The sequence below is a fragment of the Cynocephalus volans genome, chromosome 5 (assembly GCF_027409185.1).
Source record: "Cynocephalus volans isolate mCynVol1 chromosome 5, mCynVol1.pri, whole genome shotgun sequence".
Lineage (NCBI taxonomy): Eukaryota > Metazoa > Chordata > Mammalia > Dermoptera > Cynocephalidae > Cynocephalus > Cynocephalus volans.
The window spans coordinates 135,534,573-135,548,228 of record NC_084464.1 but is presented as its reverse complement, the minus strand read 5'-3'; the positions used below and the strand labels follow the sequence as shown (position 1 = coordinate 135,548,228).

Sequence of the window (13,656 nt, the reverse complement as noted above, 5' to 3'; positions counted from 1 at the left end):
TTTGAGATTCAAGTTGTGATTTTTATATTCAAGTTGTCTTAAAATCAGTTGATAACAATTCTAGTTGATATGTACTTTGGCACTGAAAATTTTTTAATTTTATCTTTTAGCCATAACTGGCTTTATTTAAGTTGATAGCCTGTGATGAGTATATGTTTACAAAGTGTATACGGAAACCTTATATTGGGAAATCAAACCTCAGATATTTTCGTTTGAAGCATTCAACTTTATAAGTTTTTATGATGAGATATCTTCTTCTATAAAGTACTTTTATGCTTTCTTCTTAAATGAAAATGCTGCCACTTAGGATTATTATAGTTTAGTGTGAAGATTATTCTTATACGTGGCATAGCATAGCTGAGATACAATTATATTTTAAAATATTATAGATATCAGTCCCAGTTTCATTATTTTCTGAATACTAAAACTTTTCTATTAGAAATCTTAAAATTCCTGACTTATAAGAATACTGTGGAAGTTGTTGAAATACATTTTTGATAATAATAAAATAAAAATCTTTTAAGTGACCATGTAAATATAGAAGTTGGATTAATACATAAATTATTTTTATACGTTTTCAAAACCATTTGTCCTAAGCGTATTCTTTAAAATAAATATATAGAAAATGTTCAAGTGTGGTTGCATGTTCTTCAAGTCAGTAGAAGGAGTATGTAATTCAAAAGCAGTGGTCCTCAGTTAGCAATCAGAATCACCGGGAGAATTTTTTCAAAACACAGGTAGTATGGCTTCGCTCCAGACAGGCTGAATCAATCTCTGAGAGATGGCACCTGGGATTGGGTATTTTCAAAATGATTTCCTAAGTGATTCTGATGTGTACTTCTGCTTGAGAACTGCTGCTTTAGAGAAAGAAATCAGTAGAATGGAATTATTAATGCTCAGAATAACATCTGACCAACTTGAATTCATAATTTCTAGAAATCCGGAATACCAAAGAAAATTACTAATTAGGAATTACGTTTTTTTGCATAACACAATGCAGATATTATTAGTATTTCTTGCAAAAAAAAAAGAATACAGTAGTTTCTAAAATGTTATATCTTAATGAAAATTAAACAGCTGTCCTTTTCCCAATAAGGAAGTATTTTTCTTTGGCAGCTACTTCACTGTGCATTTGATAATATTTTTGTATTACTTCTTGTCTCTGATTATTTTCAGAATGGCATTCCAGTATTTTTAGTCTGTATGGTGTTTTTATATTCAGTATTTCACTGGGAAAAGTTAAGATGGCATTATGTCCTCATTGATTTTGACCAAACATGTCTTGATTTCTTGTGATGTCTGCTGATTTTGTTTTTAATTGCATATTTCAGTGTTCAGTAACACTGATACTTAGGAGATCATAAACATCACAAAGCTCTATTTTATTTGAATTGCCCCAACTGCTGAGTTTGTTTTTCTAGTCTTGAGCCTTGATCAAACATTTAAACAATTTTGGACTATTAGAATATGACTCATCAACTCGTCTTAAAAATAGGCAGTCTTCAATGTAGAAGTGAATTGTATTCTAAGAGTTTGTTTCTAACTGCTGATAATTCCTGACATATTAAGTGCTAAATGAGTGGTCGACTTTGCACATGAATCCACAAATATTTATTTAACCTGTCTCATAGTTGAATAGTAGTACTATTATTTTACCTTCTTCTATAACTAGTTTTCAAGTGGAAATACCGTTCTTTTTTAAGCCATGTCTTAAAGCAGACATTGTAGAGTGAACTAGGTCTCCCTTTGTTGGATGATTAAGGTTGTAACTACCATTATGAGATTCATTTTGTGAGGGAAAAAATTCTGTATTATTTGCCTTGTCTTGGCTACTGTCCTGCCAGGCATTTGGCCTGTTGGCTAAGGGAATGTCATAGTCTCTGAGATTCAGAGGGTGGAACCAAGGACTTCTTTCATCCTTGGCCCTTGGCTCTTGGTAAAAAGATGAGTGCCTGCTTGTTGATGAATACACTCCTTGTGACGATGATTGTTCACACCAAGTGCATATTCTGTACCAGCTGCTGTTTATTGACAAGCTGCTGTCTTGGTAGCTCAGGTATGCTAAATGTTTTTGGTTTACTTTATTTTGTAGTTCAAATGTCAATTTTGGAGGCAAAGCCATTTTTATTTGCATTATGACCAAATGCATTAATATTTTACTTTAGGAATAGAAATAATGTAATTACATTCTAAATGACATAAAATATAAAGGACTTTCAAAAATTACCATTTTTACTATGCACTTTTTTGTTCTTTAAAAGATCTGATGTTGTTACGGGTGTTTTGTTCTTTCGTATTCTAAAGTCTATAGTTGGCTTTTTTGGATATGGTTCATCTTACTATTAATTGCCACAAACCAGGGTTTTATTTTTGTACAGAACACTTTCCTTAACTTTTCCTTACTTTTTGTTTTACCTTTCCTCCCTTTCCTAGTTACTAAATTGATACTCTAACCTCTTTTCCTCCCTTTAGCTTTGTATCCTCTCTCTTGAACGTCTTTTTTACTGTTTTTCTTCTCATGTCAGTAGTAATAACTATTCACAGTGCTTTATATTTAATTTTCTAATTGTCACATCAAGGATAAAACTAGTAAGGTGCTTTTCTTTGTAAAAGGAAGCATTTAAGATAAACACAATTAAGAGAAAAATAATGAATTCTTACGTGATTATTTACCTTTTAAATTGGCCCTGAATCTATATGTGGACCACTGCGAATAACTAAGTAGACATTGTATGTTAAGAAAAATCTGTGTATTGAGTTTTCTGTTCACACAGTATATATTTGGTTATAAAATCAGTTTTATAGTCGCTTAGAAATTGTTTTCTATTGTTTATATAAATTGTGGAATGTATATAAACAAAGCTATTGTTGACTAGACAGGGAGAGTTTAATATGAATTTCTATAGTAGTTTCTTTTGTCTGTATACATATAATTAATAAGGCTCAGTTTATGCAATATGTATTATAATCTTAATTTCTAGGTTGTAGAAGACTTGTCACATTTTGAATGTTTATACAGTTGGCCCTCTGTAACAGAGGGTCTACATCCATACATTCAACCAACCTTGGAGTGCAAATATTAAAAATAAATAAATAAATAAAAATAAAAATTACAACAGTAAAAAGTAATATAAATAAAAAAATACTGTATAGCAACTATTTGTATAGTATTTACCTTGTATTAGGTATTATAAGTAATCTAGTGATGACTTAAAGTATATGGGAGGATATGCACAGATGATATGAAATTACACCATTTTATATAAGAGACTTGCGCATCCACAGATTTTGATATCCTTGGAAGGTTCTGGAACCAATCCCCACAGATACCAAGGGACGACTGTATGTACATTTTTGTAAAAGCTATACTACACTGAAAGGAATTATAATTCTGAGGTTTTCTTAAAACAAGTGTGAAAACACACTATTTTTCCATCAGGATTTTCTGTATAAACTTGATATTTCAGAATGGTATTTTAATAATTTATGCTGAAGATACTGCTTTATGTTTCTATAAACGAGTTAAAAAACAAACTACCTCGTTGTAAAGGATTTCTTCTAAGATGTTTATTATTTAGAATCCTTGCTATTCCAGGAGTAAAATTTTATATACTCATATTCTTTTTACTTTTTAGGACTCTCATAGAAATACTAATAAAGTATAGTTATGGTGAATATTGGTAAAGTAATTTCAGAGATGACAGTGGAAAGTAAAAAAATGGATAAAATGCACATTTCTGATGTTGACATGCCTGTTTTATATGGTGCCGCTTAAAAGAAAGCATTTTAGATGTAGGAAGTATACCAAGGTGAACAAAGATATGATTCTTATTCTTAAAGGGAATGGGAAGTATGGACACTTAAACCTCTAATTATATTTATTACAGCATGATGTATATAACAGTACACTCTCCAAAACTGACATCTTTGTCTTCCTTTTTCAAGCTGCCATGTCCTCCTCTATTTCTTAATTTTTATTATCAGTATCAGCATCCTCCAGTTGCCAAAACCAGAAACCTAGCATCATCCTTGATTCCTCTCTCTCTCACCTACTACTTATAATTGATTACCATTCCTGTTATTTTTATCTTATAAATAAGTAAATGTATGTGTATTCTTGTTATTTGTGGAGGTATGTTTTATAAAGTCATGGTGAACACTGAATTAGCAAATACTGAGCCATTGCTCCTACAGGAAATAGAGGTTTAGGTTCCTGTGAGCCTGTAGTTACAACATTCTCATCAACCAATCAGTACATAACCTTTTTATGTGTCTCTATTTAAAGATACCTTATTTAGGGCCGGCCCCGTGGCTCACTTGGGAGAGTGCGGCGCTGGTAGCGCCAAGGCCGCGGGTTTGGATCCTGTATAGGGATGGCCGGTGCGCTTGCTGGTTGAGCGTGGTGCAGACAACACTGTGCTGAGGGTTGCAATCACCTTACCGATCAAAAAAAAAAAAAAAGATACCTTATTTAATATATATTATTTACATATCATTGATTTATTAACATTGAACTAATGGTGAGCAGCACTATAACTCATGCCTTATCTAACACACATCTTTTATTTTGTAAGGCACATCCATCCCAGCTTTCTTGTGCTTAGGAACACTAGACAGCACTTCAGCATTACACTTACTTGCAGGCCATTTTAAACAGCAAAATTAACAACAAAAAGCACAGAATGGAAAAATAAGCCATGTAAAGGACACCTGTTTACAGTACGAGAGCTGAAACAAGAAGCGTAGTGCTGCCTTCTTTGACCTCCCCTGAGAACTCGCATATTGGGTGACTCAAATATTTTGCTGCTCTGCACATGTCTGTGAGTGACTATAAAAGTTCTATGAGTAGTGATTTTGGGGTTACAAATAAACTGTAATGAGTAGGTGAATTCACACATGTGCAATCTGAATAATGAGGATCAGTTGTACACTTTTGGGGCCACCTTTGGTCCAACCTTCTTGCAACTTTTTCTCTTAAATACCATTAGTTTTGGCAGAATTATTGAAACATCTAACTGGTTTCTTGACTTTTCCGTTTATTTCTCCCCTAAAATTCTTTCTACACTACAGCCAGAATAATTTTTCTAAAATATAGACCTAATTTTCTGTTTCCTTGTGTAAATCCTTTTTTCTTTTCTTTTCTCTCTTCTCTTCTCTTCTCTTCTCTTGCTCAGAACTATCTGCTCTTAATCTTTGCCCATTTTTCTGCTGGCTTATCTTTCATTTAGTGTATATATATATATGTTTATGTGTGTGTATGTGTGGATCTATACACACATACATATACATATATACATATTATATTTACATTTTAAGGAAACTAGCCCTTAAAAATTTTTGTATGCATGGAGAATACTTTTTCTGATTTCCAGTTTGTCAATTCTTAGAAGATAAATTTAGAAGATAAAGTTTTTAAAAGATAAATTTTTAATTTTTAATATATTCAAATTTATCAGTGTTTTTTCTTTTGGGTTTTTGCTTAAAAGTTCTGTTTTATTTACTACAAGATAATTAAAAAAAAAATCATTCTTGTTTTTTCTAATACCTTTGACAAGATTCTTTTTTTTACGTTTGTATCTTTGATCCAGCTGATATAAGGGCTGACATAGGAATCAGTTTCTCCACCAGCATCTTTCCTCAGTATGGAAGGGTGTATTTATCACAGTACCTTTTGTTGAATTATACATCCTTTTTTTTTTTTGAAATGCCATCGTTGACATATACTAAATTCCTTACTGTTTTGGAAGTCAATAGTAATAAATTTTTAAATTGTAGCTTTTTATTACTGTTAGGTTTTAATATTTTGTAGCCTGTCTTGTTTTTTCCTCTCACTTTTCATAGTTTTCCTGTTATCTCACTTGACTCTTTTTCCCATATGAGCTTTAGAAACAGCTTGTCAAGTTACTGAAAAAAATTCTGTTGTAATTTTTATTGGGATATTTAATAATTTCAAGAGATTTTTGGAGGAAAAAAAGCGCTGTCTCCATAGATGCCAAAGGTTTTGGAAAACATTAAACATTACATTGTTATTATCTTTAAAGGTTTTCTAGTATTGATCTAATGTGAAACATCTCCAATTGGTCATGGTGAATTATTCTTTTAATGTGATGGATTTTATTTGCTAACATTTTATTTAAGATGATTCCATCTATTTATAAAATCAATTTACAGTTGTGTGTATTTGCACACTGTCGGATTTTGGTTTTTCTTGTGATGGTTTTATGAAAAATGTAGGAAGTATTTTTTTATCCTCAAATAATTTAAATAGCGTTGAAATTACTTGTTTCATGATAGGATTCATCTTTCTGAACATTCTGGGGTCAGTTTTGAAAGTTATAATTGTTTTAGAAAACTGCCCATTTCATCCAGGTTGACAAATGTATTTGTAGAGCATTGTACCAATGTCTTCTCCTTTAGATTCTTTTATACCACATGGTTAATTCTCCATTCTCATTTTAAGTATCATTTTCTTTCCTCTACTCTCCCTTCCCACTCCACACAGCTTTTTTTCTTCTCAATTACCTTGCAATTAATTTATCTTGTTATTTTTTCCCCAAAGATTGGCTCCTAAATCAATAATTTGTTCTGATTATAATTCATTACATTGTGAATTTGTTTATGACTTAATCTGTTTTCCACTTTCTGCTTTCCACCTTTCTGAATAGAATATTTAATTTAACTTAAATGCGTTTATAATTTTTTATCTTAAATGTATTAATTTATGAAATTTAAAACACAGAAAATAACAAACACCATGGACTACAACCACCTGCTTAACAGAAGCTAAAATTTTGCCATACCCCACTCTGTTTTAAAAATTGTTGGGCCGAGCCTGTGGCGTACTTGGGAGAGTGCAGCGCTGCGCTCCCGCCGCGGTTCGGATCCTATATAGGACTGGCCGGTGCGCTCACTGGCTGAGTGCTGGTCACGAAAAGGACAAAAAAAAAAAAAAGTAAATTGTTAGTTTGGAATCCTAGTCCCATCTTTTTCTCACTTCTTTCTACTTCCTACAAGTTGATATGTATCACTCCCATTCTTTTTTATTTGCTTATATCTCTATAGTCATTATTTTTCCTATGAATATTGCATTGGCTGTGGTTTATGGGTTCCTTTAGAGTTACTGTTGTTTTCTGGATAATCCACAATTTTGATTTTGATTTCCTTTTTAAGCCAAGAGTCTGAGAGAGTTTTAAAATTTTCAGGTTGTTGTAGGAGTTATATTTGTTATTTTCGTATGATTACTGGTTTCGTTTTACTATTATTGGAGAATGTGGTCTGTATGCTTTAGTTTTTGAAGTTTATTGAGTTTTTCTTTGTAGCCCAATGTAGTTTTTTAATGGTTTCATAGGCACTTGTCAACAATACTGTTATGTTTGCAGAATACAAAATACAATATATTTCTGTTAGTTACTTTTTGAACTGTTATAGAGTTCAGTATTCTTACTCATATTCTGTTTGGTTACAGGCTGAGAGACATGAGTTAAAATATAACACCCTTGCATTTTTATTTCATCTTATTTCCTATAGATTTTACTCTGTAAATTTTGATATGTAAGGATACATGATCTTTCTGTGAATTTGAAATTTTAAATAATATAAAGTTCCCTTTTTGCTAGTTTTGTGCATTTTGTCTTAAATTTAGTTTGTTTAACGTGACTGTCATGACTGCTGCTTTCTCTAAGTTGTGTTTTTCCATCCTTTTGCTTTCAATGTTTTGATCACTTTGGTTCAGTTGTGTCTCCTATATTTGTGTACACTTGGGTTTGGCAGAGACTCCTTGTTTTAATAGATGGTTTTCCCCCATATATGGTATTGATATAATAGATATAGTATCATCTGTCATTTATTAAAAAGTTGTGATCTGCTGTATTTACATATTTTGATATATGATCTGTGTTCATTTTTTTTTTCCCCGTGTTCGTTTTGATCTTTGTATGTACTCATTGTTACTTTGGAAATTTTATAGTTTATCTTTAAAACAAAATTACATACTTTAACTTTTAAAAAATTTGGCTTTGTTAACAATGTTGATTTCTCACTATGAAAAATGAAGAAATTAACATATTTATACTTCACCTCCTGTCTATTTCTTATAATTTTTATTAATTTAAGTTCTTAGGTAAGATATTCCCCTTTATACCTTTGTTAATATATTTAAGCTTCCGTTAACTGAATTATTAACTTTTAAAGTTATTTGATATGTCCTAGCTTTAAAAATGGAGCTCATCAGAGTTATACTTTCTCATACTTGCCCTCTCCCCTTTTATAACCTTAGATTTTTAGTCATATTATTTATTATCAGGATGTATAACATTTGTATTTTATTTTTTACTCAAAATTTTCTTAGTTTTAAACCATAGTTATTTTAAAATTGGTTGATTTCTCATGATTAGGCCTCTGTTTGCCTGTTTGACCCGATTTTATATCTGGTTCAACCCTTCACCTTCTCCTTCCCCCAAAATAGGCATGTGCAAAATATTTCCTGAGTTATTAAATGTTTGAAAGTGATTGTGGCCTGTATTTGCATGACAAGTTGACAAATAGTAGGTTAGAGTCACTTTTTCTTTCCTAGAGGGCTTTGCACATTCTGCTCTACCGTTTTCTTTTTTTTTTTTTTTTTTTTTAATTTTATTTTGTCGATACACATTGTGGCTGGTTATTGCTCCCCATCACCAAAACCTCCCTCCCTTCTCCCTCCCCCCCTCCCCCCCAACAATGTCCTTTCTGTTTGCTTGTCGTATCAACTTCAAATAATTGTGATTGTTATATCTACCATTTTCTATTACTGCTAGCAAACCTGATTCTGCTGCCTCCAGTGTGGCTTTTATTTTTAAAGTAGTTTCCCATTTCTCCCTGTTTTCCTCCTGAGCTCTGCTGGTTTACTTTTCAGCTTTTCTCCTTGTTTTTAATCATCTTTTCTTTCATCCTCTGTGCCTTTCTTCTAAGCTCTCCTCTCAGAGATTATATATTCTTTGCTATATTTGATATCATGGAACTTAAAAAAATTGTTCTTTTTTGATTCATCTGCTTTTGAATTGTTTTCCTTTCATTATTTATTCTTAGAGTATCTTCCTATAGCTTCTATGTCAGGTCCTGTTTGATTGTTTCTCATATTTGGAAAAGTGGGAGTTCTTTTTTTGATAGTATTTTATGAAGAAAAATGTGGGGAGGAGTATGGTGATTGAGCTTGGGCCATCTTGTGCTCTTGAACTTGCTGCATACTCTGCCCTTACATCATGTTTCAGCACAGTTGTTTCAACATTCCAGATTTTCTCTCTTTGAGTCAAAACAGAAGCTTTAAAGGGCTAATGATGAAATTCTATTACGAAGGTTTTAATGATTTCCTTTTCCTTGGTGTGGATGGATTCTGAGATTGTTCCTCAGTCTTCATACATACATCTCCAGGTTTTACTGTTTTCATGAGGGCTTTTTTTTTGTTAAATTGGGTCCTTCTGAGGTACGTCTTGAACTTTGGAGAACTATGCCTTCTGGACGAGATCTGCAGTCTTTGGTACCCCTGTGTCCTCTTGGTTGGTCCAGATTTTTGTTTGGTAGATGCTCTTCATAGTTTTTGCTTTGGTGTTAGATTGTTTCCTACTTTCATTGAAGGTGGAGTGTTCTTCTGTTTCTCTCCCTCCCTCCCGTTTTTTTTGGGGGAGGTGTTTTTTGGGAGAAGAATGGGTTCTTCTTTGCTTTGGCTCTTTAACTGGATTTTTTTTCCTAAGGGCACTTGATTACATTAATACCCCCTTTTCAACTGTGAAACAGACTGATGATATGACAGGTTTATAAATAATTTCTGTCTGGGCATGTGATGTGGTGGGTCTTGTACCAAAGGTTTAGGAGCTTAGGTATAATGATTCCATTATCCGTATCAATCTGATGCTACTAAACAGTCTACAGGGAAATTTCTTTTACTTCTCATTTAGAGAATTTTTCAGTATTTTTGTATTTTTAGAATTTTGGAATGAGAACTTCTTAGTATCTATGTAAAAATTAGCCTTTTTATTATGGTAATATATTAGAAGTCTAAAGTAATTTATTAAATGTTAATGTGTCTTAATTTAGATAATATTTTAGTTCATTTAGTTAATGTGTATTTTGAAAGTCACCAATAAACTTAAGAAATAACCTAGAATAGGTTATTATGTAATTTTGTTATACATTCATATGAATGAACTACTAAAAGAGCATATATTTGGGGAGTAAAATCATAAAATAATCTTCTGGTTTTCTCATGTTATTTTCTTTGCTACGTTAAACCTACCACGGAGAAAACACCCCCAAAACTGTAAAACTGAGTAACACATACTCTTATTTTTTCTCCACAAAAAACCCCTGGAAATTAAAATACATATAACATTATTGTTTTAAAGGAAAATCTTGGCAGAAAAAAACTTACTATTTATGTATTAAAATTTTATAATTAATTAACCTAAGGAAGATGAATAGTATTCAGCAGAATGGATATCATATTATGTGAAGTAAGGTTTTACTTTTGTGATTGCTATTGAGCTTTAGATTCTTTTATAAAAATAGTTGATGTTATAAGAAGTAAGCATTGAGAAAAAATAGTTGGTCTAAAATCTTAAAAAAGAAAAATGTGTAATTTAAATTTAACATTTTTTACATTTCTCAAAATTGATATCTTTATGATATTATCTATAACTATAATCAGGTGATATTTGTCATATTTTGGGTTTTAATGGCAGGTTGTTCCCAAGAGAAGATTCAAGAAATTATAAAGCACTGTAAACACTTGCAACAAGATTATTTTTTCCTACTTCTTTATTGTGCCGTATTTGTGTCTGCTTTAGATATCGCCAGAGTAACTAAATGGGAAAAGTAGTGACTTTATATTTTTAATGAGGAGATGCAGCCTCCTCTTTCTCCTTTCTCAGGTCAAATGTATTAGGAGATTTTATCATTATCTTGTAAATAAATCCTATGATGTGAAAAGTTTATATTATAAAGAAAGATTATTAAGATAAGATATTATTAATACTTCTAAATCTGTATGAAATTTTCAGTAATTCACTTAAAATATATATTTCATTTTACTTTAATCCTTTTTTGATCTATTGTTAAACTAGGCATATTTAACTGCAACTTTTTTGGTTTGCCTTTTTAAATATATTTTTCTTTGAAAAAATATTTTCGCTAATTATCCATCACTGAGTATTTTTATTCAAGCAAGTAGAGGAATAATATACTTCTTGAACAGATAACTTCAGAATTAATTGGCTTTCTGCTTAAAATTATGTGGGTTTTTGGAGAAAGGAAGTGGTTTATTTCAGTGAAAAAACTTAAGTAGTTCAGAATGTTCTCAGATATGTTTTAAGATTCTCTTTGTATGTACACCTACACTGGAAAAACTGAAACACTAATTGCTTAATTTAAACATAATTTGCTTTAGACTTTCAAAACAACTTATCTTCTTCATGAATAGCGAGTACCATGTCTGAAATATATGAATGTCAAATACAGTTTCTCTTAATCCTAATTACCTCTACTTTTTTGTTTCATTCTAAGGCAATTATATATATATTTTTCTTTTTGGGGGCTGGCTGGTACAAGAATCTGAACCCTTTACCTTGGTTGTTACAACATTGTGCTCTAACCAACTGAGCTAACCTGTCAGCTCAATTGTTTCAATAAAAATATTTTTGTGTGATTGTTATAGACTAAGCATTGCTAAGTACTTCAGCAAGGGAGAAAGTGGAGGGAGACCATTCAGTTTACCCAGCATTTATTGTTTGCCCCTTTTGTTAAATCAGAGAAATGCTGTTGGTACTAAGGACAAAAAATTGAGGCACAGACTTTTCCCTAGAGCATTATAGTGGCCCTCAGGGGCTAGGTCTCTGATTTAATAGAAGTACCAAATACAGTTAAGTGCTTTCACTCTGAACATGTGTTCTGCTTCTTTTTCTTGTTTTTACCTAAAATTTTCTGTTTTGGGAGCTGATACCTCTCAAGGAAAGATAGGGAAGTATGAGAGTACTTCAGAAATTTCATGTAAAGGTAGAATTAAGATAATACAAATCTTTCCATGAACTTTTTGAAGCACCCTTGTAAATTAATATATTAATGTCAACAGTGTGTCAGATTGTATGTATTTTATTTGTTCATTACAGGAACTTAGGAGGTAAGTGAAAGAAACTGAGACTCATATGAAATAAATAAGTTGCCTTATTTTATGTGGGTGTTAAGAGGCAGTTATAATTTGAACAGAGTTTTCTGGATCTCCAATGCCGTTTTCATCGTTACTGTTACTTCCTTGCAATAAAATTTCATTCTGTAACAATTTAAGCTTGTTTGGTGTTTTATCTTAAGGATACTTGAGTACCTTGTTAGGGAAACCGGCTTTATTATTAGTGAGGTATTTAACAATTATTTTAAAGTTTTTTTCTGCTAGTATTTCTTAACTAAGAAACTTGTCATTCATATATAGAGAATTAGTATCAATTTCTGAATTCTTGTAAATTTGCAGTCCTAAGAAATGAACTCATTTTCTAGTCTATTTAAATTTCAGATCACTTTGCAGTCTTTGAACCCTTAAAACAACAATTCTGTTTGATTTAAAATACTGTAGAATTTAATTTTTTATAGTTGCTAGCTTGGTGCTATTTTTAAGCACAGTTTATAAATATATAATACTGTTTATTGAGAAAAACTAGAAAATTCAAATGAACCAATGTAAGAAAAAGCACACACCTAGTTCTAATGTAGGATTTAGAACTATTTAGCTTTTTGTTGCATTTAAGCAATACTAGGCAATATTAATGAGCACCTGCTATACACCAAATATTGTACTAAACTCTTTATATCCACCATCTCATTTAATATTCACAATAATCATAAAAGGTAGGGATTATTTTTATCGTAGTTTGGAGGTAGTGGATCTAAAACTCAAAAATGGCTAAACATCTTGCCAGGGCCACAAAACTAGTAAGTGGTAGAACAAACGTTTAAAGCAATAAGTTTCTAATATCTGAATCCTCATTTTTATGCTTTGTGTGTTTCTACATATGGGTAATATTAGTTCGTTTTTTAAAAAATGGGGCCATATCTCATTTTTTAAGCCCATTTTTAACTTAATCGTGTGCCATAGGCCTTTTGATTTTTTTTTTAATGCTTTAAGATTTTATTTGTAATCATGGTAAAATGCACATAAAATTTCCAACTTAACCATTTATAAGTGTACAGTTCAATAGTGTTACATTGTTGTGCAACCAATCTCCAGAACTTTTTCATCTTACAAAACAAACTCTGTACTCATTAAACAACAAATTCCCATTTCTCCCTCCCACAGCCCCTGAAAATCACCCGTAGGACTTTTTTTATACTGATAGATTTAGACTTAATAGTATTCCATTGTTTAGTTGTCTGACTATTTTCTTTAACAAAACACCTGTTATAGGAACTTACCTTATTCAATTTATTTTTGTAAAAAGTGCTTTGGTAAACATTTTTGTACATTTGTGCATTTTAGATTGTGAAAGAGATGGTTCTGGAGTGTTATTGCTGGATAAAAAAGTATAGGTATTTTTAAGGCTTTTAATATATATTGTGAAGTTGTCCTTGAGAAAGATTGTACTAATTTATTTCTTGCATTTAATTACGAATCATAGCATTATTTTATAAAGGATAATTACA

At 31.4% G+C, this 13,656-nt stretch overlaps 1 protein-coding gene across 1 annotated transcript in view; it reads left to right on the top strand.

The window, feature by feature from the left end:
• The window catches only part of HBS1L (HBS1 like translational GTPase), a 76,293-nt gene that overhangs the window by 16,990 nt on the left and 45,647 nt on the right, over nt 1–13,656 (top strand). The gene's annotated exons all lie outside the window — the stretch shown is intronic.